Source organism: Leptonychotes weddellii, chromosome 6 (assembly GCF_054177405.1).
Source record: "Leptonychotes weddellii isolate Sample4059 chromosome 6, ASM5417740v2, whole genome shotgun sequence".
Taxonomy (NCBI): domain Eukaryota; kingdom Metazoa; phylum Chordata; class Mammalia; order Carnivora; family Phocidae; genus Leptonychotes; species Leptonychotes weddellii.
Window position 1 is genome coordinate 119,225,935 of NC_138374.1, and position 25,837 is coordinate 119,251,771.

General features: G+C 35.8%; 1 long non-coding RNA gene across 1 annotated transcript in view; it reads right to left on the reverse strand.

Annotated features, from left to right (window-relative positions):
• LOC145722067 (uncharacterized) overlaps window positions 1–24,361 on the reverse strand; it is an 81,276-nt gene extending 56,915 nt beyond the window's left edge. Inside the window, exon 1 of the long non-coding RNA XR_014146098.1 lies at window positions 24,311–24,361. This is a non-coding gene — a long non-coding RNA (uncharacterized LOC145722067). The remainder of the gene's footprint in view (window positions 1–24,310) is intronic.
• Between the last annotated feature and the right edge of the window lie 1,476 nt (window positions 24,362–25,837).

Genomic DNA, 25,837 nt, shown 5'->3' on the forward strand with positions numbered 1-25,837 from the left:
ACACACACACACACAATGGAATATTATGCAGCCATCAAAAAATGAAATCTTGCCATTCGCAATGATGTGCATGGAACTAGAAGGTATTAACATAGGTATATGACAACTTATGCAAATATTATTTAGTGAATAACTTATTTAACTATCGAATACAATAGGTTCTCCCTCTTACACACACACACACACACACACATACACACACGAAAGGGAAAAAAAGAAAAAAAATCATAAGTCTAAAAGGAAACCCACCAAAAGAACCTCAGTTAGAAACCTCTCATAAGTCTTGGGTATCAGATCGGCTGGGTCCTGAGCTTTCAAGAAACATTCCAATGAGATGGCCCTCACAGTAGAGTACCTACTCCTGTACATTCCTCATGTACATTTGTTGAATCTGATGCATTCTTCACATTCCCCACTGAGAATAAAGAAATGTTTCAATAGTAGAACACACATGGAAGAATATAGGTATATTAAGAGAAAAGATCTATAAATCAGATCAAGTGGGGAAGAGATTAAGAAAATTGAGACAATAATTTTATCAATCACTGGCAATCACCACGACGCATGTTTGGGCTCAGTATAAGGAAGAAATTACTAATATTTAAAGCAATTCAAGATGAAATCATCTCAGAAAGTAATGAACTCCAGTGACGGGAAGTGCTCAAGCAGAAGCTAAATGACCATCTGTCAGGGTTATTGTAGAAAGGAGACTTTCATTGAGTAGGAGGTTATGCTAAATTATCTCTAAGGCCATTTCCAACTCCTGAGATTCTATAACTCAATGAAGTAGAGCTTGAAGAAAACCCCAAAGAACTATTAACTAACTCTGTGTACTCAATATATATACAGATATATCAGCAGTTAATTTCAAACCAACCATTAACTTCATTTAAGCATTTAATCTGTCTCAGAAATTTGAGGAAAATGGTCATAAAAAAGGAAACAGAAAAATCCCTTACCTGCATGGATGATCTACTTAAATGGTTTTCAAATTGGGCTCTTCAGATTCTTGGGAACAGAGGGAAACCTTGGAGCTAATTCAGAGGCAGCCTTGAGGCAGGAAAAACCAGAGGGCAGAAAAGGGAAGCTAAGCAGGTAAGGTTTTAGATCGCCCAAATCCAGTATAACCAGGACAGCTCAGCCTTTATAACTTTATATATTTTACTTCTGAGCAACATATATTATTTGAATAAGAGAATTCATACCTTAGAAATTTTGATCAGAACATAGTTAATTCCAGTATTATACAATTTCTGGTTAAATCAGCATTAAAAAAAATAGCAAGAGAATACTGCAGATCCATTGAAGTCATAGAAAGAAAACAGTTCTTCCTCAGGACCAAACAATAAGTGGCTATTTCAATAATCAACATTCTGGTCCACTAGAGAATCAACAATTATGTATTTTGTTCATTGACATAGTTCCTGAATCTAGAAAAATACTTGGTAGGGAGTCAGTGATCATTAAAATTTATTGAACTAATAGAAATGTCAGTGTTCTTCCAATTTAGGCTAATTTTAAAAATGCTACATTGAGAGCTCTCCTTTTAGCTAAGATATAAAAATTAACAAGAAAATACCACTTCTGCCTTAATTCTGAGAGAACACTAGATAATATAAAATGTCATATATTTCTTTAAAGCCATTAAAGAACTGTGGGTACAAAAAACCCCAGAGATGGTTAAGCTCTCCCTTGAAAGACAGCCTTTAAGCATGGAGTATTAGCAAATTCTGAGGGCACATTGAGAAGGGGTCAGCCTTCTTTAAGAAAAATTTTGCTGGTAAACGAGGAACTAGTAGAATTTTAATAGCCATATATTTACTGCTATGGTGGATAGGAAGCTGAAGGATCCCAGATACAGAGTTTGTCCTTTCTGTCCATTTTACTTCACAGAACATTTGTAGAATAACAGACATTGCTGGACATAGGGAGATTGTACAGTTTAATCAGGTAAGTGGAAACAACCTGATCTCTCTCCTAAGACATTTGAAACCCAAGGTGAATTGGTAGTCACTAGTCCAACCCAAACTCAGTTCAACTCATTATATCAAAAAAATCTACTCTTCACTCTACTTATCTGACAAAAGGAAGTACAAGATCTTTCTGAAAGTATATGCCTCAGTCTACTGTTCTTTTATACACAATCAATAGCACACAATAAAAATTTATGAGACCAATGAAGGAATAGAAAAACATAGTCTATAATCAAGAGGAAAAAAAAACTGTTTTGTTTTATTGAGAAAAAAACTATTAACAGAAGTAGATCCAACAATGACCCAGATGATGGCTTTAGCAGGAAATTTGTGTGTGTGTGTTTATATATAAAGAGAATAGTTTTCAAAATGAATTAAAATGAATTCCACAAATTCTGAAACTAGAAAATCTAAAAAATAACCAAAAAGTTATAGAACTAAATGAAATGTGTATTTGAAATAAGAAAATCATTGTATAAGCTTACAACAGACTAGACAGGGTGGAAAAAAAGAGTAGTGAACTTTCAAATGGAAGCACAGGAAAACAAAACAAAACAAACAAAACAGAGCCTCAGAAACCTATAGTACAAGACATAGGTTTATAATGGAGCCCCAGATTTAGAGGAGAAACAGAGCATGGGGAAATTTTTTTAAAAAAACCATGGACATGATTTTTCCAATTTTCCAAAATTAAAGAAATTCATCAACCCATATGTTCAATAAGCCCAGTGAACCCTTTGCAGGATAAAACTAAGAACAACACATGGGCATATCATAATTTAAAAACCAAAAATGAAGGCATTTAAGAGTAGCTGGGAGGGGGTCACATTACGTACAGGTAACAAGAATAAAAGTCAAGGTGGCGCCTGGGTGGCTCAGTCGTTAAGCGTCTGCCTTCAGCTCAGGTCATGATCCCAGAGTCCTGGGATCGAGCCCCGCATCGGGCTCCCTGCTCTGCGGGAAGCCTGCTTCTCCCTCTCCCACTCCCCCTGCTTGTGTTCCCTCTCTTGCTGTGTATCTCTCTCTGTCAAATAAATAAAATCTTTAAAAAATAAAATAAAAGTCAAAAGATAAGAAATTTACAACTTTTAAATGCTGAAAGAAAAATTTCTTCATCTTGAATTCTATACCCAATGAAAATATCCTTGAAATATGAGAGTAGTTGAAGAAATTTTCAGACCAAAGCTTAAATAATTTGCTTCCAGAAAGTACATTGTTAGAAATCCCAAAGAATATTCTTCTGTCAAAGAGAAATGATACAAAATGACAGCCCAGTGGAAAAAACAAAGAATTAGAAAGGGAACATAAATGGCTAAATATACAGTATTACTTTAAAAATTTATTTAGAAGAATATTGACTGTGTTAACAAATATATTGTGGTATGTACGACATATGTAGGAGTAAATTGTATGGCTACAATAGCTCAAAGAATAGGAATGGTAGTGCAGCTCAGCTTCTCTATTGTGAAGTAGAAAAATATTAACTCAAAATGGACTATTTTAAGTACTTAATCTCCTGTATAATAACTAAGAATGCAAAGATTGATAGCAAAAGAGCAAATGGAGGGATAACGTGGAATACAAACATATCCAATTAATCCAAAGGAAGGAAGAAAAAGAGGCACAAAGAAACTGAGATTAAGTGACACAAGCTGAGAACACACAGAAAGGGCATGGATTTAAATGTATCATTAATCATATTAATATAAACAGGCTAAATAAACACTCCAATTAAAATATGGGGATTATTAGGTTGTAGTTACAATTATATGCTACTGATGAGATATACTTAAATCTAAGGCCCCAGATGAAAATAAAAGAAAAACCATACAAGTACTAGTCACAAGAAATACAGTACGGCTATGTAAATAACACCCAAAGTCAACTTCAATAGACAGATATTGCACAGATGAAGATGGATGTTTCATAACCATACAACAGTCAGGTAATCAGGAAGCATTTGCCTCTTTTCCTTCCCACGGTTCTGGGACTGTCCCACATTATCTCTTTATTTTGAGCTTCAGGGCTGCTTCAACCTTTAAACAAATCTGCTACTAAACATCCAGGACCACAGCAAGAAATCGGAGACATTTTTACCTGTCTTCAAAAGTAACTTTATTCTCTACCATTTTTTTTTTTTTACATAGGAAACCACTTCTATCCAGCACTTATACTTTTCCCAAATTAAATGTTTACTGAATTTTAATTCTCAGGATAATCTTTTATAAATAAAGCTGATTTAAATATTAAGAAGTCATTTGATATACCCGTTAAATGACTAAGCCCTAACGAGTTCAAAGATAAATAACTCCTGTCACTGAGCAGCCCACAGTTTAGCTGCAGAGACAAATAAGCGAGTAATTGCAATGCTTTATGAAAGGTATGCAAGGATTGCTCAGATGAAACTAGGGGAGGACAGGCAAAACATATAATTCATTTTAGATTCTAAGAGGAAGTGTGGTCAGGGAATGTACAATGTTCTGTGAGTGCCCCGTGCAATGCATGGTAAGTTGGAAGACCATCAGCAACAGCTAATCTTCTCTGTGTTATCTTGCAAGTAGGTGACAATTATTTTTAATTAAGTGAGGGACAAATTTAAATATCTGGTCTGAATTCAATATGCAACAATATCATGTAAAGAGATTTTGATCGATATGAAATACAATCTACTAAAATTCTATTTAGCTTGCTGAATGTATACTCTAAATGTATACTTTATCATCCTCTGTGTGACAATTTATCCTCATACCTGCAAATTACTATGAAAACCAAACTGTATAAATCATATTTACCTGAACTAGTTACATGTGCTATATTTATATTTTTTTTCTTTTTAATTGTATCAATGGCCCTAAGAATATATCAAAAATGATAATCAGTACAAAATTTTTAATAGTCCACTTTCATATATAATAGGAAAAAATGAAACCACACAACATAAATAAATGCATAACTCAAAATACTCACTTTGGTCAATAAATTCAATTATCTGATGCAATTAAGCACTGTAATGGCTATTTGAGTTTTACCTCTTTCTCTTTGTACTTCCCACCATTTTTGAAAGGATAGAAATAACAGCAAAAGTGGCCCAAAAATGTGCAAAGAAATAACAGATTAGAGAATGACCTGGCATGTAGACAAACTATGTATTGATAAATAATATTGTAAACCCAATATAAACTTTTATGTTGAATTGGCAAAAGACATTCCTACCAGAATTCCAAGTCTATTTCTAAGTAAAGGTGCGCTCAGGTGTTATATCAGTTAGTACTGTGGTCCTCATGGAAGTTCTCCAAGAGCTGAAACCCCAGTCTTGAGTGGCTTCATGCCTACCACAAAACCTAGCATACACCTCTGAATACAGTAAGGTGTTAACAGTTTTCTGTAGTACATAACCATGCTGAATATGTAATTCAATCTTCATATTCTTTCTTCCATTTAACATTTCTTTAATATTTTCATTTTATGATCTCTTTGTGCTGAATAATGGACACATTCTTTATTTTTTTATTATGTTATGTTAATCACCATACATTACATCATTAGTTTTTGATGTAGTGTTCCATGATTCATTGTTTGCGTATAACACCCAGTGCTCCATTCAGTACGTGCAATGGACACATTCTTTAAATCTTTCTTTCCGTTCACCAATTCTCTCATAAGCTACTCTTAACTGATTTTTCAATTACATTTTTTTCAATATATTTTTCTATGATAATTTGTTTTTCCTTCAAATCTGTCTAATTTTATGTCATATTGCTCATTCCTCAGAATCCAATTTCATTTAGGACTTTTAACGTTGTAACCTACATATTTTGTGTTCTTTAGCTGACAGCTCCAGTATCCTGTATCTAAATCTTCTGCCTGCTCCCTTTGTTGGTTCCCATGCATGGTAACATTGTTTTTGTGTGTTTATTTTGTTATATTTGATAGTGGGCTCATATTTATTGGAACTTTACTCTTAAGATTCTTCAAGATTTAGTTTAAAGGGAGTTTCTCCCTGAGAGGGTATGTATTTGCTTCTGCCAGGCAATAGAACATTCAATTAAATTAATTTTCTGTTTTCAAGATTTTAGGGCCTGCTACCAAGGTAGCATGAATTCATTGCTGAGGCTACCAAATATGTGGGAAGGTAATTATTCTCATTCACTGACTGCCAACATTAAGTGGGCCGGCTCAATTCCAGCTCACTCTTTTGAAGAGATGCTTTATATTCAAGCTCTAATTGCGGTTGGGGCCAAGCAGGGTATATTAGTTTCCTATGGCAACTGTAACAAATTACTGCAAAAGTAAGGGCTTAAAACAACACAAATTAATTACCATATAGTTTAGTAGTATAAAGTCTGAAATGGATTTTATCTAGCTAGAATCAAGGTGTCACAAAGGCCAGGTTTCTTTTTGGAACCTCTATGGTAAAATACATTTCTCTGTCCTTTCCAGTTGTCCAGATTCTTCAGCTCCTGGTCTTCTACTCCATCTAAAAGCCACCAATGGCTAGTCAAGGCTTTCTCACATTGCATTACTTTGATACTGACTCTTTTGCCTGCTTCTTCCACTTCGGCAGATGTTTTGATTACGCTGAGCCCACCTTAAGATCAGCTATTTAGCAACCTTAATTTGCCTTTGCCATAGAACATATTTTTGGGTACCAGGAATCAGGACATGGGTATCTTTGAGTGTGGTCATTATTCTGCCTATCACAGAAGGTCTCTTCTTAGAGTTTTGTCCTTGAGTGGACACTCTCTTGTCCTACAAGCCCTGAAAATCATGAAGAGTGAAGTTCAATCTCACCAGATTTGTTAAATGCCTTCAAGGCTAAAACTGGATCAATCCTCTGCTTACCATTCTACATTCCTTAATTGACTTAATATTTGCCTGGATTCTGCCTATTTCTTACATTCTTGGCAGCCCACTTATAGACACATTTAATAATGTATTTTTTATAATTTTTCTATAACTTTCTATAACTTTTTCTACAACTTGGAAAAAAGTTGATCAGGATAACTTATTCATAACCAAATAAATCTTTACTAGAGTAATTTTGTGTGTGTGTGTGTATTAATCCTAGTAAGTTTATCTTCTTTCATCTAAAAATATTTTTCATCTTTGACTTTTCATTAGCATAGGTAAATCAAAGGATAAAGTGTCTTCCAGCCACTTCCTCATTGCCAGGATTTGCTAACGTACCATGTCACCACCATTTCCTGACATATTCCTTGACATGTAAAGGGGCTCTGATTTCTTCTTCAATTTATTTCCACTCCACAAAATTTTAATGAATACCCATCTATGCAATTAATCTACTAGACTAAAAGAAAGCTAAATTAAATAGAACATTACCTGTACCCCCAAAGAACTCTGAACCTAGTAGCAAATACAGCATGTAAATATAATGAAGTCATGGTGTCATAATAATAATAAATATAACAATAATATATACATATAACAATAATAAAACATTGTTACTGAGTAAAATAGTAACACAAAAACAGTTATTTACTATACTTGAGTGTAATAGGAAAGAAATCACAGAGAAGAAAAAGCTCATATTGAGACTCTAAAAATTTGTAAAATTTACCAAATGAGAGAAAAGGAAAATCACATTCCAGGAAAAAGGATGAATTCCAAGTAGCTCAACATAATTTGGAAGACATATTACATTTTACAGAGTAGTGAACAATGCAGTGAGAAAGGACAGGGAAGCAGGCAAGGATCATATCTTAGAGGATATTCACCACACAAAAAAATTTAAAAAGAAGTTTTTCCAATAGTGGTTTGCAAACCTGGCTGCTAATCAAAACTTCCTGTGGACACTGTTACATATATAGATTGCTGAGCCTAATCTTCAAACTTACGGAATTAGAATCACCTTAGGGTAAACGAATTTAACAAACTTTCAGATGACTGATACTAATTTTATCGTTTAGGATGCTTAGGGGCCACAAGCAACAGAAAACTTTACAAGTAACAGCTCAAAAAGAAGTATTATATACATATTAAGTAGTCTCAAGATAGGATAGTTCCACTACTGAATAATTTAGTAGCTCAGTGATATCAACGAGGATTCAGATGACTTCTGTTTTTGTGCTTTGCACGTTACAGTATGTCAGCAACTCCACCTCTCTGTTCTGAGGTGGGTTCAGTAGCCTTAGGCTTTTTACCTGCATACAACAATACTCAATGAAAGAAATCTTTTCTCTGTATCTCTCTTCTTGTGAACAAGGAAAACTATCACAGAGATGCCTCTGCCAACAGATGCTTCCCTATGTTTCTCTACCAAAATGTCATTATATAGTCACTTTTAAACCAGTCACTGTCAACGGCAATGGATATATCATGACTGTTAATCAATACTCATTCCTTATTTCTGAGGAAAGACATGGGCTATCATGAAACACATAAGCACCCAATATCTAAATGATATAAATGAATAACATCAGGGTTCTGACAGAATAGAAATGTAAGATACTGCTATAGGGCAGTCAATAGTATCTATCATAAGGAAGGTCACTGGACCCATCTTTGGAACTACTGCGTAAGTGATACCAGTGGTTTAAATTAGAGATAAAGATCATTAGGTTTGCATTTTCAAAAAATCAGTGGGTGTTTTGAGAATGATACAACTAGATGTCAGATCCTTTCTACTTGAATTAGAGGAATAGTTACTAGACTATTTTAGCAAGCTAATAAAAAATATGGTAATATTTTTACCTAAAAAGGTAATACTGGTGATGAACAAGAAGTGTATGTGAAAGGTTTTATATCAGAATAGAACCAGCAGTACTTAGGATCCTGTTGAATTACGCTGGTAATGGAGAGAAAAGAATTGAGCATTTCCACAAGGTTCCTCAGTACCTGGATGGTTGGAACACTAACCAAAGAATCACAAATGGCCTGTAAAATGAAATTTATTTTAGTGAGAAGACAATGACCATAAGGCCAAATGCTCTGAAGAGGTCAAGTAAGATAAGGACCAAGAAGTAGCTATGAGCAAGTCACTATTGACACTGCAAGCAATTTTAATGCAGTAATAAAAGCAGAGGCCAAATTACAGTAATTGAAATGGATGTTGAAAAATGCAGACAATGAGATAGACTCTCTTTTCAAGTACTTAATTGTGAAGGGAAAGGAGCAATAGGTTGATGGCTAGAGTTGGTCAGCTTTGAGAAGAGCTGTATCTGGATGGCAGCTACTCTAGTCTCTCAAGAACAAAAGCCAATAAATAAAGTTTTGAAAATGTAGGCAAGACCAGATAATTCACAGAACAAAAATCTTTGCGGATATAGATGGGCATATGAACTAAAATGTAAGTAAAGAGATGGTTCCTGTTCAGTACAAGGCTCTCTTCCCTAAAAACTAAATAGAGGAAGTAAAGATGGAAGCAACATAGACACATTTGGAGATTGAAGTGGAGTAAATTAAGATGACTGAAGAAGTTCTTTACTAAGTACAAAAATATGTGCTGTTAGAATAGATGGGATAGGGACCACGAAAAAAGTGATGAAAGCTGGAACATTCTCCGTAGATAAGAGCAGAGCAAGCTGGCCTCAAAATTAATGAGGATTGCTGAGTGTCCAGATGAGATTGGAAATCACAAATTACACACACTTTAGGGAAGTTCTCAAAAAGTTTAGAGGAATCCAAGTGACATAGCAGAAGGTAGACATTAGATTAAAAATTTCCAATTTGGATAAAATGCAAGAGCATGGGGGTAGAATCACAGCAGAGTAAGAAAGAAAATGGGATCTAGAAGAACTTGGAAACCTAGTTTTAAGAGGGGGTGAGAGTGTGTGAGGAGACTCTGGTTATAAATGATCTCCTTTCCCATTAAAATATTTCATTCTTCACTTCATTTGTTAAAGGCCTTGCTAGTTATAGCAGCTAATCTGACACATTTTATAGAAAGTGTTAATGGCTCAGAGTAGCTTTAATGTTACCCTTTTGAGTGTAACAGTCTTTACAAGTTGAACACAGTCCTTGAAAGCTTTAATTACAGGAGTAACTGATGTGGAAGTTTCAAGCCTAGCACAGTAGAGACATTCTGGGCAGAGGACCATACAAACTAACCTTCACTGAGAACACTGGTGGCTTACATCTGTTAAGGTGTATCTCTCTTCTGTATCTCCTACTTCCATGAGGTGGGAAGGGAAGCAGTGGACACCATGTTGAACAAGTTACTTCACTGAAAGGAATAGCACCACATGAGAGGAAAACCAAGAACAAGGTTTGGCTTTCCATACAAATTAAGAAATTTTTCTGAATAGCCAAAAAGTGCATGTGTTACTTTTGGTAGAAAAATTCACAGATTTGGGAAAGTCATGATGAAATTAAAACTTGTCACTGTCAAAAGAGTTATTCCACTCCCAACCTGGGATCCACATGCCATCCATGTGCATGTTATTTGCATATTATCCAATTCACTGATGAAATTTACTTCCCTTTGAAGATAAAATGTCTCAGGGAAGTCACCCAAATAGCTAATGTTTTGCTTAGACTTTATTCTTGCATATATAAATTCATGCACATTTTCCTAAGTACAATGCATACTTCTTTGCACTCAACAGGCTTTCATATTCATCATGCTCTTGTACCTGAAGGATTAATATATTTATAAATGTTCTAAGTGAGCTCTAACCGTGCTAACTATAAAAAAGAAGAAACAAATGACTACAACAAAAACTCCACCTTATCTCTACTTTAAATCAAACATGGCTACAGTTAAACAATGGGGAACCCATTAGGGGTTAGTGTCCTTATTAGGGTCTGCAATGGGAAAAGCATCAACTATCTTTTTTTTTTAATTCCTGAAAAGTATATCAGAGATTATGAAATTATAAACTCATTGAAATATAATTTATAAGTAGGCATTTCATGATCAAAATTCTGTTGTCAGAGTATTAGAATATAATTTTAAATATCCTCTTTTCTTCCTTTCATGTTTTAATTTTCCCTTGCTTCACAGATCATATAAGTTGCCCACTTACTAGAGTGGACACATATAAAAAGGCACATACCAAGTCAAAGTATCTTCTATGATGTCAAAATAAAAGTTGTCAAATTGTGACATTACAAATCTTTATCTGAGTCAGAAATCTAAAAGCAAACTTGAACACTCTAAGCATTAGTTTGATTTACAAAATCTCAAGGGAGTTTGGGTCCATAAATCAAAAGAGATTACATTGGAGTATTTTCAACTGTGACAAATATAACTTTGTTCCAATCCTTTAGACATTATTTAAAATAGAATGGCACTCATTTGACTATACTCAGCAGGCTTAAAGGTCAAAAGATTTTTAAAATTTCTCATTAGGAATATACTGTAAAATAAATTTAAAAATTAATGTAAAACATCAGATTACTATCAACAATTATATACTAAGAAATCAGATACTTTATTTTATTTTATCATGTTATGTTAGTCACCATACATCATTAGTTTTTTGTTTTGTTTTGTTTTGTTTTAATGTAGTGATCCATGATTCATTGTTTTCATATAACACCTAGGGCTCTATGCAGTATGTGCCCTCCTTAATACCCATCCTCCCAACCTCCTCCCCTCTAAAACCCTCAGTTTGTTTCTCAGGGTCCATATTCTCTCATGGTTCATCTCTCCCTCCGATTTCCCCCCCTTCATTTTTCCCTTCCTTCTCCTAATGTCCTCCATGCTATTCCTTATGTTGCACAAATGAGGGAAACCATATGATAATTGACTTTCTCTGCTTGACATAAGGAAATCAGATACTTTAGGGAAAAAAAAAAACAGATAATTCCTAAAAATGTACAAGTTACCAAGACTGAATGATAAATCATGAATGCAAGAAATAGGAAATCTTCTTAGACCAATAATAAGAATGAAAGTTGAATTAGGAATCAAAAATCTCCCAGCACAGAAAAACCAAAGATCATACAGTTTCATTGGCGAATTCTACCAAACATTTTTTAAAAAATTAATGACAATCTTTATCAAAATCTTACAAGTAACAGAATAGAGGGAACACATTCAAAATCATTCCATGAGGCCAGTACTATCTGATACCATAATCAGGATAAAAACAATACAAACAAAAACGTCTAGTTTGTCCAATGTAAGTATTGTTACTCCAGCTTTGAGTTTCTCCATTCCCTCATTTTCAATCTACAGGTGTCTTAAGGTCTAAAATGAGTTTCTTATGGGCAGCATATAGATGGGTCTTGGTTTTTTGGGGGGGAGGAAGGGGGGGCCTTGTTTTTTTTAATCCATTCTGACACCCTATGTCTTTTGATTGGAGCACTTAGTCCAGGTACCTTCAAAGTAAGTATTGATATATACGTATTTACTCCCATTTTATTTCTTGTTTCATCATTGTTTCTGGAGATTTTCTCTGATCCTATCTAGTCTTTGTCACTTTTGGTCTCTCTTTTGCATTCAAAGAATCCCCTTTAATATTTCTTGCAGGACTGGTTTAGTGGTCACGAACTCGCTTAGTTTTTGTCTGGGAAACTCTTTCTCTCTTCTTCTATTTTGAATGACAGCCTTGCTGGATAGAGTATTCTTGGCTGATTTTTCTGTGGTTATCTGTTGTACTGTTTTCCATTTCTCATTCTGTTTTTTCAGTCTTCTTTTTCTTCTTAGTTAATGTAGTTACAGCATTGCCAATTTTTTTCTTAAACTGGTCATTACTTTTGAGTTATATTATTGTTTATTCTGGTATCTATTTTATTTATTTCTGTTTCTTCTTTCTCATTTCCTTCCTCTACTAAATTTCAGCTAAGTTTCTTCTCTTCCTAGTTCCTTGTGGTATAATGTTTGTTTCAATTTTTTCTTAATACAAGCATTTATAGCATAAATTTCACTCTAATATCTGCTTTTGCTGCATCCCATAAGTTTTAGAATATTGTTTTCATTTTGAGATATATTTTGATTTGCTGTTTGATTTATTTGGCCCATTGCTTATGCAGTAGTGTGTTAATATTTACATATTAAATATTTAATATTTACATTGTAGATTTTTCAGTTTTATTATCTATCTTTAGTTTTGCATCATTGTAGTTGGAAAATATATTTGGTATGATTTCAGTCTTCTTAAATTTGTAATATTTGTTAAGTCTCTCTTTAGGTGATTTAACCAGGGGATTTTTCTGTGTGTACTTGAAGAAAGTGTGTATTTTATTTTTCTTGGATGGAATGTTTTATATGTATCTTTTAGAACCATGTATTCTGAAGTATGCTCCAAGTAAAAAATGTTCTTGTTGAAAAAAACATAATAACTTTAACTGAGGGTATTTATTTATTTATTAGAGAGAGAGAGAGAGAGAGTGCATGGAAGGGGGCGGGGAGAGAGAATCTTAAGCAGGCTCCATGCCCAGCTCAGAGCCAGGGGGCTTGATCTCACAACTCTGAGATCATAACCTGGGCCGAAATCAAGAGTCGGATGCTTAACCAACTGAGCCACCTAGGTGCCCCAAGGGTGCTTGTTTAAAATGAAGCATATCAGAGGGAAGACGACTGGGGGATGGCTGAAATAGGTGAATGTGATTAAGAGTACACTTATCATGATGAGCACTAAGTAATGTATAGAATTGTTGAATGACTATATTGTATCCCTGAAACTAATATAACACTGTATGTTAACTATACTGGAATTAAAGTAAAAAACTTAACAAAAAAAATTAATGTAAAACATGAAATGTATTTCAAGCAATTCTTTTTCAAATTTATTCATGCTATACTTGTAGTGAAAACCTCTCTAGACATTTCAAAGGAAGGCACATATAATTCATATACAAGTATTTAGAATAAGTTGTTAATCACTGCAAGAGAAAAATCTTTTAATATACATGTAACATATATGAGTTGGGTATGCTGTCATATTTGAAAACTTTTCTGATTATTTAATACTGATAAAACTTGAAACATTCTCTTAAACTTTTTATAAAAGTAGATCTCTTAACTTCCTATTTAAGTAACCTAAAGAAAATGAAGTTTTCTTACAACCAGACTTAAATATTTACTATTTATTTTTTCCATTTAATCACTAAGGTCAGTTAAAATAATCAAAGTAATTTGGTTACATAAACCTAGTTATAACTTCAGTTTGCTTCCTCTGACAGTAAAACAAAAAACTAATGATTCCTAAAGTTGAGTAAGCTTTTACAAATACTTGATATAAAAAAAAATCCAAAATATATCACAGTCTCGAGTTAGATAATAAAATGCATTTTATTATGTGGAAAAGGCGTAGATTTTGAAGTAAAAATTACCTTGGTTTGAATTCTTCACTCTGATGTTTATAGACATGTAATCTTAGGTAAGATACTGAAACTCTTAGCCTCAGTCCCTCCACCTTTAAAATGGGAACATCAGCCATTGTGCAGGATGTTCATAGGATAGGTATCATGTATAAGAAGGCATCACATCATCTCTGTCATTTAGCAAGCAAATCAAAGTTATTAATTGAAAATAACAAGGTAACTACGGATGAAACTGAAAAATTAAATTTTTGTATCTAAATTACCAAAATTTAATGATTTAGCCATTGAACTAAATGATGATGATGTTTGCCCTTGAAGAGAAGTTGAGATATCTGTCACCATCTTCATGACACAAGGAAAGACAGGGGGCTGAGGTGGGGGAAGGATCCATGGTGGCAAGGCCTGGGGCAAAAATCCAGGTAATGGGCAAAACTGAAGTGTTCTGAAGTGTGGGGGCCAGCTACCAGCCTGGTGGAGACAGGTGAGAGCAAGGCATTAGAGACAAGGGCAGGTCTGGACTTGTGGACATTAGAAGATGCAAAGCAAAGTCATCCCAACAAGAATGGTAGGAATGAGAGAGGAGTCATGGTGGGACAAGGACAAAACTAAATATTGTACCAGGGGAACAGAGATGGCCAGTTTCTTGTGCTATCATCAACAGGGTTATGTGGTTCTCTATCTTAAAAAAAAAAAAAGTCACATTGGAATTCTGTTTCTCCTAGTGACTGGCAAGAGAAAAAAAGAACACTGAATTTTTTAAATGATTCTTAAAACAATGAAAAGAATGGCTGAACATTTAAACAAATTTTTTAATATTTTTTTGGTTTAGAGAACTCAGAAGCATATAGTTAATAAGAGGTGGAGCTTAAATTTAAATTAAGTACTTCTCTTGCCACTTTACTCTTATTATATGGTCCTGCAAGTCAAAACGAAATCACACTTCCTTCAAAACCCCAATTACAATGAGCGCTGGAGCGGCTAGATCAGGAACCACATGCTATGAGACTGAATTAGAAATGTGATAGAATAACCTACATCCCTGAGTCCTGGGGACCAGGCCAAACTTCATTTTTTTTCATATGTTAAGTTCCATCATGCCATTTGGAAAATGTGGTTGAGTATAAAATAGGTTTTGGTGTGTGTAATTAGAGATCCTTCCCAAATTCCTTTAGGCTAACCAATGGTCTCAGCACCATTTATTGAGTAATTTCTCCTCTCCTCGTTGATATGAAATTCCATGATTATCATATAAATTACATGAACCATTAAATTTGTTTACATATAGGGAACTAAATGTAATAGTCTCTGTTTAGACTAAATGCCACTGTTTAGATTCATTTATAAATGATCTGAAAAAAAAAAATACTAATTCCAGGTGGGATCTTCCCAAACCATTCAGAATGTTTTAAGGTTATAGGTGCCCTCACTTAGTGCCTGATCTAGAAATATACAATGTTGGGATGCCTGGGTGGCTCAGTCGTTAAGCGTCTACCTTCGGCTCAGGTCATGGTCCCAGAGTCCTGGGATTGAGCCCCACAAAGGGCTCCCTGCTCACCTGGAAGCCTGCTTCTCCCTCTCCCACTCCCCCTGCTTGTGTTCCCTCTCTCGATGTGTCTCTCTCTCTGTCAAATAAATAAAATCTTTTTTAAAAAATGGTTCTTTAAAAATATAAATATATACAATGTTAAAACAGAATGAGAAAAGTAATTAAAACACAGGCTTTAAAGTAGCCTGCTTACATTTTTTTATTTTAATGAGTCAACTTCTTATACAAAAATCTAATGTGTACATTCCTGCCTTCGCCACTAAGGAAAACTCCACACTACAGTTTGAGATTTGATTGGATGTTAATTGAGTTTCTTTGCCTTGCCTAATCACCACCGGAGAGGGCACTGGCAGTTTTATCACTCTCAATTCTCTTCTAAATTATGCAAATGCTATTGGTTCTTTTAAATAGTACTCTGCATCATCCCTTATAAATTGTTTAAAAACCCAAGACTGATTAACCATCAGAATGAGTGAATATGCTGAGAATGGCGTTAGCTACCCATTATGCTCAGCTGCTTCTCAATTAGCCTAAGATAGACTCCAGCCTACTCAGCTGTGCAGTCTTGGATAAGTTCCTTAATTGCTCTATGCTTCATTTTCCTCATCTGTAATATGGGAATGATAATAATAGTATCTACCTCATATGATTGTTATGAGGATTGAATATGTTAATATTGTAGAACATTTAGAAAAAAGTCACACACACAAAGTACTATATTACTCTGTTATCTAATTGAATTTATCTTTAATAATCTGTATCTTCAATTTTCTGCACTGTTTATTCCCTACCCAATCCTCACGCTCCTTAGTATCCTCAAAAGTCACATCTCCATCTCAAAAAAAGATTTAATGATATCATTAAAGTGCGCATGTCCAATGAGTCTATACAAACAAGTCCTTACATTTTGTTTGTACTTAAAGAAGGGATGAATTACTAATATACAATTAAATGTTTAGAGGGAGTTAGGTAGCAAAAGAGGTAGGTACACAGAAGGAGGCTTCCAGCATTTCCAAAACCCTATCATAAAGCAGCTGCCAATTACAGGGTCCCTAAAATTAAAGGTACAAAGGTGGGAGGCAGAAACATCCATTTCTACAACTTATTAAATAATTCAATATTATTTATATCAGGATCAAAATACACAGAAAAAATTCCTGAAAAGCAACTCTGCTGTTTCCAACACAGAGTGAAAAATCAAAGGACCCAACTGAAATATGCACAACCAGAAACATGGACTTTCTTGGGCTCAGTGCCCTAACAGGTAAGCCAGGATGACTCTGTCCAGAAAGACAGACCTGTATTACCACAAACCATGGCTATTTCTAACACAGCGACAGAAAAAGTAGAGAAGCAAATAATCTCATGGCCTACCCGCTCTTCTGAGCTCCTAAAACACTCAATCCTATCAGATAGCAACTGACCTATGAGAGAGCAAAGTGTTTCTTCCTTTCCCTAAACTTTACTCCCTGCATTCTCTCAAGAACCAGGGGACTGAAGATTCTTTGGGAACCTCCATGTCAAATGCTGTTCTTGGTCAACCCTGCTGTTACCTAATTTGTTCCACAATCTTCTGTAGTTTCTCTCACCTGGCCCAAATTATCATTGCTTCCTCCTTTCCCAAACCTCTCCACAGTGTCTTGGAAATCCCTCAATTAGTGCTTACCAATCCTTACCTCCCCACCTCCATCTCTTCAGGGCCTAATTGAAAGCTGGTGTACCCCCTCAGCCTTCTCCAATGGAAGCTACTCATCCTACTAAATCCTATGTATTGACCCTATTGCTTCCCAATCTTTTTATCTCTAACTTAGCTAAAATCTGTTACCTTGAGGCTCATGCCATCTTCCCCGAATGTCTTGTCAAGGTCATCTCTTAACTTCCTCTCTCTCAGCCACTCATTTTCATCAAGTTTTAGATGCTTCATTTTCTCCATACCTGCCAGACATTCTCTTCCCTGTTTAGCCTCTACTTACAATCGGTCACATCAGTCCTATACATGCCAACATCCTCAATTCCCCTCTTGCTTCTGTCACACATATTCCTAGCAAAACCCCAACTGGAAGGCATCACTAAATCTAAAATGTTGAATGATGTTGGAGAAAATAATGAAAACAGGCATTTAGATGCCTCCAAAACTTCACTAACTCTCTCTTGATATCAATCTTGACCAGAAAGTGTAATATATCTCCATAGTCACTTTTTATGATATGTTTTCCTATGTAATCAGAGATATGAGAATTTCTCCACACTCTTACTCTTCCCCCACATTCTTAATAATCGTGACATCTTTAGTCACAGAGGAAATAAGAGATATAGCAAATCTCTTATTTTCCCCCTAAATTATGCATCCAAGACTTAAATTGTATTTTTACTGTACTTCTTTCAACAAGAGACATAACGCCATCCCTCTTTGGTGGCCTTTGAGTCACCTTCTGAACAGTATTTTGACCCTCACCTTGGAGAAGACTCTGGGTCCTTTGATTTTCACTGTATATTGGAAACAGTAGAGTTGCTTTTGTGCTTAAAAACAGAAGAAAAATATTGCCAGGTGGATAAAGCCAAACTTTAAGACAATTTGGAATTTCCAAGTCTTGACAATTAGCCTTTATTTTGCAAGAAAAGGAAAAGATGAATTCTGGAAATGTAAAATCTACACAAGCTTTGCATGGATTCTAGGGACGTGAGAAAAAGCACAAATATTACATACACTTTGGAGGCAGAGATAGGAGCCTTTTCCAGTACTCTGAGGAAATGGTTGTGGGTATCCTAGTTCAGGCAAATAATCTAGGCAAAGTGTGAAAAGGAGGCTGATGTAAACAGACTGAAGAGCCAGGGCTCCTCCCTCTTAAGAGATGGAATTTGGGAACTCCCCTTTTCAGGAGAGCATAAGCATGTGGGATTCTTGGAATTCTCTTCAGCCTGCCTTGTCCTCTAAAACAGAGCTTTGTCAAAGGTCTTACAGGGGTAGCCACAGCCATAAGAGGTTTGAAAATTCCAAAATTGAGGTTTTGCCAGGTAGATTTCCACCTCCTCATGACTTTGAGCAGACACCACCCTTCATGATTTTACTATTAATCCTCAAAACATCCTCTCTTACTGATCATTCTCTTCTACTTTATTCAGGAACCACGATGAACTATGTACATCATAAAATTTTAGTCTGATATATAAAATTATAAGGAATAAATACCATCAAGAAATAAAGGTAATGGGACAAAGAAAGATGGGGGAGAGCATGTGATCTTAGCAAGTTGGTCAGGAAGGCCTCACTAAGGAGACAGTTTATGAGTGGTGACCTGAATGCAGTGGGAGAGTGGGTCATGCAGATACTGAAGTAAACAACCATTTTAACAGGCAAAGGGAACCATGCCAAATAAAAACTTAAAGACAGAAGAGGGTTTGACGTATTTAAAACAGCAAGAGAGCTACTGTGAGAGAGCCAAGTAAGCAAGGGGAAATGTGTGAGCTAAAGCCAAATCATTAAGTCCTTTGCAGTCCACTGTTAAGCATTCAGATTTTATTCTAAGTAAAATGGGAAAACATTGGAATCTGAGTGTGTTGTATATATTTTTTATTTTTTTTTGTTCTTTTTTTTCTTTTTTTATTATTATGTTATGTTAATTTCTATATACTAGATGTTTTGACATCTCACAAAAGCCTTCCAGCTGAGGAGAGATCGCTAGCCAAGTCTTAGAGACAGCAAAGGGTACCAACTGGGACCATGCCTTTGATATGCAAACTAGCCCAAAGAGAGCCATACCTTCTCTATCTGGTCCACACACCCTACAAGGCAATATTCCTCTGCCTTCATCATCCAGAGCCAGGTACTGGACAACTAGAGACACGCCCCCCTTTAGCTTAGAGCCCACCAAAATTATTTGTATTAGTCAAATCTAAACTGTTTACCCCGCCCTGCCTTTCCCATGGAAACCCCAATAAAGGCCATGGCCGAGGTTCTTCCCTGGTTCCTGCTCCTTCTGCCTCCTGACCAACACTGGTGTCTTCCCTTGTGGCCCTGAATGACATGCAGTGACCCTGCCTCTATGGGACACATGAGTGTATTAAATTTCTTCCTTCCAAGCTTCATTCTTGTTTCCTCCTGTGGCCACATCTGACTTCACCTACCACATCCAACATTTACATTCTTAGAGCATGGCGTAAGGGAAAAACAGGACTTGAAATGTTTTAAAGTTACACCTGGCTCTTCTGTGGAGGAGACAGTATAGAGGGCATGGGAGGAAACAGAACAGTTGGAAGGCTCTGGTCTAGTTAAGAAGGGAGAAATGACCAGCTGTTAAAGGTCAAGGTTGAAAGATTGAGATACAAGAGGACTGAATATTGATGACCAAATCTGGTGACATGCCAGTCACTGGTGAACTTGAAAAGAATAATTTCAAGAAGTGAGGGCAAGCCTTTCATTGAGTGGATTCAATAAAAATTGGAAGTAGAAAAACCAGAGATAGTGGGTAAACTCTTTTAAGTTTTGTCTGTGAAAAAGAGAAAAAAAGGTAATTAGCTGTAGGGAGTTGTTGGGTGAGGAGTATTTTTCAAGAGGAGATTACAGCATGTATGTATGCTGATGAGAAGGATCTAGTAGAAAGGAAAGCATGGCTGATGCAGAGGGGGAGGGAATATGCAGGAGCAGAGTCACTGAGGAGGAAAAAGGGGATGGAAGCCAGGCACAAATGAAGAGTTTAGCTTTGGCCACGAGGAAAGACAGTTCCTTCATACCAATGGGAGGGAAGCTGGGCAGACAGAAAGATGCAGGAGGAGATACGTTGGTCAATTTGGTAATGTAAGGATATGGACTTTTCTTCAAAATGTTTCTATTATCTAAGTAAAGAAAGCAGGTAGGTCATCATCTGAAAGTAAAGAAGAGGGGGAACAGTTGTAGGCTTGAGGAGAAAGAAACAGTGTGATTCACACTCAGTGCTTGCTGGAGCTCAGGACAGCTGAGTGTGCATCTCTCTTCCCAATTCCACCCTCAGTGAAGGCATATTGGTAATTTGAAACCAGTCTACTTACATCACAGAAATCAGCAAAAGTTACAAATCAGGGCTTTCTTTTTCCCCTGGAGAGCTAATCTTAAAGCATTTACCAGCACACCACTGGAATTAGTCATCCATATCAGTAGCAAAATGAACTCATTAGGGAAATACAGTATAAAAGGATTGCCAGGAAGCACCGAGGGCTCACTTGAGGTTTGTGGCCCTGGATTCAAGGTGACAAGAGTCAGTATAGGAATGGGAGTTGTAGATGTGTGTGTGTCTTTCTCCAATCATGTCTAACTGCTCAGGTGAGGCTCTGGAATGCTTAATTTAGGCAGAGTTAGGGTTTTATCAGCTCTGTATAGAGAAGCTAAGGAATTAAGAAAGTAATAGTGCTGGGCCAGAGAATACATGGTAGGAAAGGAAGGAAAGATGACATGACAGATATGATGCATCATGTGGACATGATGGGTTCAATCAACTGCAAGTTCTGGTGGGGTCAGTGAACTGCTGGAGTGGAATGCCCATAGAGAGGTAACTGGATTGCCGGAATCCTAAATTCAGAGATTCCATCTACTTTCTCTGCATCCTGAAATACTGGCATAGAGCCTGGCACAGAGATCTCAATATATGTTTATTTTATGAAAATGTAAGTATCATGAAGAATGAAGTGCCACAGTCTTTGTTGTAAATTATATAAATGCTCTCTGTGGGGGTTTCGTTGGTACTTTGCCCAGAACCTCCTTTAAAAAGGGGCTGATTGCCCCAACTACTGCGTGTACTGTCAATACCTTCAGGGATGTCCTCAGGAACAGAGCTCCCTCACTCAAGTCACATCCCTTCCAGGGTGGCCCATACCCCACGAGTATCTGATGCAGGTATATAAGGGGCCGGCCATTTCAGCTTGGCTCCCAGAGAGTCCACCAAGAGGGTTGTCAGGACTGCATGTCAGCTCAGCTTCTTCCTGGGTTAAACTCTGCATTCTCTCCCTCTTGGGATTTGTCCCCAAGGACACTCCCTAATAAACATCCGACACACTGAACTTGGTCTCAGAGTCGGCTTCCGCCTAGACAATCTAATCTGATCCCTTGCAACTGAATAAAGATATTTTCCTAAGATGAGAGCATGCATACACCATGGCATTTTTACGCCCCAAATGAGACCATGTTTAATCCATATGATTCCAGTTTACATGTGCTGACATCTTCAATGATCAATAGATGCTTGAGGGATGACATTCATTCATTTTTTACTAAAAAGTGAAAGAACAGGAAATAAGTAAAGAAGTAGGGTTAGAAGGGAACTTAATGGAAACATTTTTCTTCCAAATACTTTAGTTCATCTAATTGTTTCAATTTATCTTCTTGACTTTTTCCTTCGAATAATGACATTGAGTAAGCAGTGGATTTCACATTATGCAGGCATGAGCCGAGTCCATGCAATATTCTTTTTATTATTATCCACTTAAGAAATCTATTAACTGTCTCTGAATTTCATAGGTAATATAATCTGTTGATGTCTTCCCCCATTGCACAAATATTACTAAACATTCAATGAATATCTTAATCACAGATTTTTATTAACTAAAATCTATCAAGAATTAAAAGAATGCCTCTATTTCACATGACAATTACATCAGAGTTTTGTTTTTACTACAGCCTTCAAAGAAACTAATCTTTCTCATTAATGGCTCAAATAGCAAATACAAAAGACAGGTTTAAAAAATAGGTTTTTGGTACTATTTGAATATCATCACAAGGGGTACCTGACATTAATCCTGTGGCATGAAAAATATTAAGTGAGAAACTCTACCTTTGTCATGGTACAATTCCAAAGTGCATAAATAATATTAATACCTTTTCATTAATCTATGCAAGTGGTCTTGTACCACAAGAGAAATAGTCTGTTAAAATACATCAGATTGGGGCGACTGAGTGGCTTAGTTGGTTAAGTGGCCAACTCTTGATTTTGGCTCAGGTCATGATCTCAGGATCTTGAGATCAAGCCTCATGTCGGGCTCCACACTCAGCAGAGTCTGCTTGAAGATTCTCTCCCTCTGCCCTTCCTCCCACATTCTCTCCCTCTCTCTCTCTCTCTCATAAATAAATCTTTAAAAAAAATAAAATACATCAGATTGGAAAAGATCTTTACAAAAATGCTCTGCATATAGGCAAACTATTTCAGAACAAGAAAACAAATAGACAAGAAGAGTAAAACATATGTTAAGTACTGACTTCTCTAAGTTGTAAGGGTGTGAAGCTAGACTTACAACTGAATCATGGAACATTCAGAAAACAAAAGGACTGTAGAGCCCAGCTATACCCACATACTTAGGATGCTGAGGCCATGACACAGAGCTCCTTAGGGACAAATACAATTACTAGACTCTAGACCAGCACTGTCCAAAAGAAACCCAATACAAGTCACAGAAGTGATTTTAAATTTTCTAATATCCACAAAAGTAATATATTTAACTCAATATATTTGAAATGTCATTTCACCATGCAATCAACATAAAATGTAAATCAGATACTCTGTGTTTTTTTTTTATAATTAAATCTTCAAAAATCCAGTGTTTTTCACACTTAGAACACTTCTCCTCTTGCGTTAGCACATTCCAACGGCTAAATAGTCACACATGGCTAGTGGCCACCTATAGGAGTGGCCTAATATAGACAGCACAGCTCCAGATGTCTGGACTGGCCATTCAGCACTTCTTAAATCACCATATACCCATAATCTGTTAATTTTCTCCCATCTGTCAACAGCCAGATATATTTTGTTCTATTCTCAAGAAAAAAGTTTCATCTCTCTTGTAAGTGCTATTTCAAATGTTTTTTTTTAACTTTTTTATGGATTCAAATTAAGTGGTATTGTTTTAATATATAGTGCTCTTGAATATAAGTATTTTATATTTCTGCATTTTTGAAAATGTTTGTGAATCTGTTATTTTTGTTATTTGGAGTTCAACTGAAGATACGCCATAGAGGGAAGAGGTACTTGCTTCATTTTATAAGATACTCTCATGGTTATTTATTTCATTTTCAAAGACCACTGTCAGAGAAAACACATTTGAGTCAGAATTGCTTAGGCTGATTTTGGAGGTCTTTTTCTATAGGAAGTGAGACTGGACTTGTTTTCCAAAGATATGGCTTAGGAGCGAGGTGATACAGTGCAAGCTAGTATGCTAAGAGTACCTGGATGGCTAAGTAAAAAGAGTGGTTCATTATCATTATTATTCCTAATACACAGCATTATGCACTTGACTGTGGTAACAGAGAGGAACAGGAAAATCCAAAAGCCATTTCAAATGGTGTGCTGGAAGACTGGTAAGTGGGAAGAGTTTCTGATGCCATCACAGTGTTTTCAATACCATTAGCATCATCAGAAAATTGAAACTACAAACTATCATGTTAAACACTATAATCATTGTTTTGCATACATTATTTATTCTTTATAACTGGAACTGTAATAATCACTTTATACACTGTTTTCTGTATCCTTTATAGTAAACTTTAATAAAATCTATATGGTAGAAATTAACATCCTTTTTTAAAGATGAAAAAATTTACTTGAGAAGTTAGAAAATGTGTCCAAATAACACCAAGGAGGAAGAATTCAAAAGCATGTGTTTAGGGCGCCTGGGTGGCTCAGTCCGTTAAGTGACTGCCTTCGGCTCAGGTCATGATCCTGGAGTCCTTGGATCGAGTCCCGCATCGGGCTCCCTGCTCGGCGGGGAGTCTGCTTCTCCCTCTGACCCTCCTCCCTCTCATGCTCTCTGTCTCTCATTCTCTCTGTCTCAAATAAATAAATAAAATCTTAAAAAAAAAAAAAGCATGTGTTTAGAAGTAATATAAAAAATAAAGAGAATTCAAAGAGCACTGTTCCTCTTTTAAATCCTTGTATTTAAAAAAATGATGATGCACAAACACAGGTTTGGGGAGATTAGCAGAATCGAGTGGCTTAGCAAACTAAGTATAAAGTGTGAGTGTTTACCCATCTCACACATTTGTTCTGGGGATTAAATGATAGATACAAAAGATTATGTACTAATTTGAAACACTGTACAAAAGTACCTTGACCATGGCAGGCATTCAACAGATATGTGCTTAATAAAACAACTAGGTACTCAAAAACCACTACATACTCTCTATTTCCTTAATAATTGTCAAAAATTTTAAATAGCCCTCAGAGGAGAGACATCAATGCAATCAACATGAATCTGATGTAAGGTGACGCAATCAGTTTTACCTGCCTAATGGTATTACCATCACCCAGGCTTTATTTCACCATTTTGTGCAGAAGTGTATCATGAAATTTCTCAATGAGAAATAGTGGGCAGATATTTTCTCAGAAACTTCAGCAGGGCTACCATAATTTTTTTTTCCTCACATTTTAAAATAACTCTATTGTGATAGAAAGACTGAGTAACATAGAAACTAGAAATCATGAAATACAATGCTGGCCCAAAACTATATTCAGAAGTGCACAATATGGAAAAAGGGCATAATTAAGGGAAAACCTATTTCTAATGAATATTCTTCTCCAAATTCAAACCTCAACCTTCTTTGTGTTGTCATTACATTTAAATAGGGCATCTTTCTGGATGTGTTTTTAGAAGGTTTGCTTTTTTTTTTTTCCCCCACTGAGAATGTGCTTCTTCAAGCAGTCATGCTGTAACACACTGAATCTCAATAAAAGTACATTTTAGAATGGCTTAGTGAGATTATAGGCAATTGAACTTTACAAGCTTCATTTTAATGCAAATTACTCTTCATTTTAAAATGCATATTTTCACCTTATTAACCATGATTCATTTGAAAAAATAATGTGTTCATACCAAGTAAAGCTAGATATATAATGAAATACGATTTCTACTTTCTAATAAAAACAAGTACATTTTTGCATGGATATTTCTGGATCTAACATAATCAGTTATAACCTGTGGAACATGACAGAATTGTTCTTCACTGATTCTTTGCCTGGCTGGCTCTTTCTCAACCTTGAGGTCTCTGCTTAGTGCTAAATGACCATCTTATCAGGTTAGGTCTCCTCATTACACTCAACCACACAATCCTATTTATTTTATTGAGCATATT